Genomic DNA, 4,442 nt, shown 5'->3' with positions numbered 1-4,442 from the left:
GCACTTAATCGGCCATAACTTGAGCTACAGAGGTCCAAATGATGCAGTTCCAGTTGGGTTGGAAAGCTAACATCCGGGGCTTCGAAACGATATAAGATTTGCCATAGTTGCTACACGTATGGTGGCGCGCATGCGCAAAGTACGCGCATGCGCCGTTGCTGCCACCTAGTTCACTTAAAGCAAAACGTGGCCAACGAATTCTAAAGCCTTGTGGGCCCAATCCAACTCATTTCTGATGCTATTTAACCCAAGGAGTGAAGAGGGAAACATATGTTAGTTACCATTAGTTTAGTTTTAGCTTAGTTTAGTAGTTAGAGTTAGTTTCTAGAGAGAGAAGCTCTCACTTCTCTCTAGAATTAGGATTAGGTTTAGTTCTTAGATCTAGATTTTAATTCATCTTCTTCTTCTCTCAATTCCTTGTTGTTACATTCATTCTTCTTCCACCCTTTTGTTATAATTTCCTTTATGTTGTTCTTGCATTTTGTTGTAGATCTACTTTTGTTCCTTCCTTTCTCTTTCAATTCAATTCAAGGTAAATCATAATAATTGTGTTCATTTGATTTGTTGTTGTTTAATTCCTTGCAAATTGAGTAGTGTAGATTTACTCTTCTTGCAATTTTACTATGCTTTCCTTTTATGCCTTCCAAGTGTTTGATGAAATGCTTGGTTGGATTTTAGAGTAGAGTTTTATGTTCTTGGCTTGGAAAGGTAACTTAGGAACTCTTGAGTTACTAATGTCCAAGTAATTGATGATTGGGATTCATTGACTCTAGTTCTCACTAATTGAATTAGTGGAGAGTTAGGACTTATGGACTAGGATTGATATAGCTCATTTGACTTTCCTTTACTACTAGTTAGAGGATGATTTAATGAGATTAATCCTTGCCAATTCTCATATTGTGGTTAGTGATTAGGATAGAGATCCTTGACCACCAACCCTTGCCAAGACCTTTTTAGCCATTAGTTTACTTTCTTACCATTTATCTTTCATGCTTCATATCAAAACCCCAAATATAACTCACAACCGATAACAAGACACTCCATTACAATTCCTAGGGAGAACGACCCGAGGTTTGAATACTTCGGTTTATAAATTTTAGGGGTTTGTTTTAGTGACAAACAACTTTTTGTATGAAAGGATTAGTGATTGGTTTAGAAACCATACTTGCAACGAGATTTCATTTGTGAAATTCTAAACCGTCAAAAATCCATTCATCAGTGCTCAAGCAAGAACCAAGAAGAAGAAAGATCAATTCTCCTTCCCAATTCTCCCAGAAAATTCAAAGTAAAAGCTCAAAAATGAAAATGAAAACTCTCAAGTAAGAATCCCAAAAGTCAAAAGTTCAAAAGTAAAAGTCCTAATTACATCAAACTAACTCCTATTTATACACTTTCTATTCTTGGATTTTGGAATTTGGGTGGGCTTTTGATTTGGTGAAGAAATGAATTAAATTGGATTTTTAATCCAATTTGTAGCCCAAATTGCACCTCAAGGGGAAAGCTCAGTTGGAAAATCCAACTTAGCTTTCAAGCATGCTCCATCCGTGTCAAATTGGTGCGCCCAGCCTTGTTTGAGTGTCAATTGTATTAGAGCTCAGTTGGAAAATCCAACTTAGCTCTAGACCGTGTCATGATGTGCACTCAAAGCCTTTTGTTGCGCCAAAATTGCTTGTTCCTTGGTGTCATGACCGTGTCACATTGTGGGGGCTTGGGGGAGGCAATGCTCAGTTGGAAAAACCAACTGAGCTTCCTTGTGTAGCGCCTTGCTCTTGGTCTCAAGGTCCCAGGTTCAAATCCTGGATGAAGCATTCTAGCTATTTATTCTTGAATTCCCTTGCAAGGAGTAGCGTGTGGTTCCAAGTTCGAACCCTGGAGGTTGCATTTTGACTATTTCTTCTTGAATTTCCTTGCAAGGTGAGTTCCTTGCTTCTCCTTGGTCCTTGGTTCGAATCTTGTTGGCTTCATCCCTTGGAATTTCTTCTTGAATTAATTTGGAGAGGTCCCCGATAAAGTTAACTTAGTTAACTTAGCTTTGTACCATTTCCTTGCATTCTTTAGTGCTCAGGTAACTATTTTAACTTAGCTTTGTACCTTGCCTTCTCCTTTCATTCCTTGTGAAGCTCAGTTTGTTTTCTCAACTTAGCTTCCCTTTCTTCCTTGATGTTGACCATGCTTTTTCTTCCCTTTGCCACGCTTTCTCTTTCCTTTGGACACGCTTGTTGCTTCCCTTGGAAACGTTTCTTATTTCCTTTGGGCATGCTCCTTAAGCCACGCTTTTCTTCTTTCTTCACCTACAAGTAACCAAAACAACCAATCAAAGTATCACAAAATTCACAAGGTTTATAAATCAATTAATTATCAATTAAATTTAGCTTAAACCTCATGATTTTGCATCAATTACATGGTGGTTGTTTGATTTAGAGAAGTCATGCATTTTCACTCCAAATTACTTACTTAGAATGCAAGAAAGTGCATAAAACTTAATAAAAACAAAGAAAAAGGCTAGTGAAACTAGGCTAAGATGACTTGTCATCAGAGAGTCACTCTTAAAGCAAGAAGAAATCCTAAATCCTAAGAGAGAGAGGAGAAGATCTCCCTCTTAACTAAATCTAAATCATTGAAAAGTAAAATATGTGCGAGCTCTCTTTGAATGGGTGCATTCCCACACTTTATAACCTCTGGTCTATGTTGTCTGTACTTGGATCTGGGCCAAAAAGAGCTTCAGAAATCGCTGGGGGCGTATTCTGTAAATTCTGAAACGTGGCCTCTGTCACGCATCCACGTGGGTCACGCGGTCGCGTCATTTGGAGATTTTCATTGCCACGTGGTCGTGTCAGTCATGCGACTGCGTCATGTGCGTTCTACTTAAGGCGCGCGATCGCGTCAGTCATGCAGCTGCGTCGCTGCTGATTCGTGCTTGGCACGCGATCGCATCGTCCATGCGACCGTGTGAATACCAGTTTCATTCAAAGCTCCGTTTTGCTTTCTCCTTCCATTTTAGTATGTTTCCTTTTTCATCCTTTAAGTCATTCTGCCTTAGAAAATCTGAAACTACTCAACACACTGATCACGACATCGAATGGAAATAGAGGTAATTTAAATAATTAATTTTAGAGCTTAGGAAACATATTTTTCACATACATCACATAATAAGGAAGGGAAAGTAAAACCGTACAATTAATGTGAATAAGTAGGTGAAGGATTGTATAAATCACTCAAATTAAGCACAAAAGAACTCATGAAATATGGGTTTATCAGTGCCACGAATATGCATATAAGGATACACAGTTAGTTAGTTAGTTGGTGTTCATGAATAAACAATCTAATTCTTTTTCTTTATTATTCTAGCCGTAAAGTTTAAACTTTTTTTATGATATTGATTTTTTTTATTTTATTTTTATAGGGAAAAGGAAAGGAGCATTGAAGAGGATTGATTGGACAATTAAATGAAGAAGGTTTGGTCACCACAAAAGGAGGATACAACACACGTGCCCCAAAGGGGAATGCATTGGAAAATGTTGCCATGCAACATTGAAGAAAGGAGACCCTTGAAGACCGAACCAATAGCCCTCATAAAGATGAGGATCCTTGTGCTCATGATCTGCAAAACCCCATCCGTCCATCCAACAACCACCACATCAATCCAACCTTTCATCCCCTCATCATCTCCCTATATAAGTGAGTCCTAGTGCGTATTTACCCCTCACACTCAAATTCTCACTCTCCACACTTCACACTTCCGGCATCTAAAATTCCTTCATCACACCTCGTCCTAACCAACCAAATTCCTCATTTATCCGTACCCTTTAATCTCCTCACACAGCAACACAAATTCATGGCAAAATGCTAGTTCCAACTAATCAGGGGAAGCACTTAGCAGTAGTTTAGTCTTTAGTTAATAGTTGCTTAGTTAATAACAACGTATGAGGCTCTCTGCAAGTATGCAATCTGTTATACTAGGCAAGGAACTAAGTTTGGTGTTCACACACCAAATTAAGTTCAGAAATTCACAAGCATACATGCAAGCTAACTATTTCTCAAGTGCTTTGGGAACAAGCAACTTCCAATAACTTTGCAGGAGCCTTCTGAGGAAATGGTGCACCATCATCCAAGGAAGTAAAGGAGCAAAAACTATGGATGGTGACAATAAGGGGACAGCTAGAAACCATCACCCGAAGGTCGTATTGTTACTTAATTCCATATACTTGAAATGCTAAAAAAATTGGAAGTCCCAAGGTGCCCTTGATTAATAGTTACTCATTAGTTTAAATCATTAGAATTTAATGTTTGTTTTTATTGCTTTTGTCATATGTGTGCTGTCCACGATACCTGCTGCATCTTCACCTTGCCTATTTGTAGGCTTGTTCCCTTTTGAATCAAATGAAAAGAGAATGAGTGTTTTATAAAAGACCAGAGTGGAGTTCATACTATGGAGTAAATTC

Source organism: Arachis ipaensis, chromosome B7 (assembly GCF_059453495.1).
Source record: "Arachis ipaensis isolate K30076 ecotype BB chromosome B7, ASM5945349v1, whole genome shotgun sequence".
Classification (NCBI taxonomy): domain Eukaryota; kingdom Viridiplantae; phylum Streptophyta; class Magnoliopsida; order Fabales; family Fabaceae; genus Arachis; species Arachis ipaensis.
Note: the sequence above shows the minus strand (reverse complement) of the source record.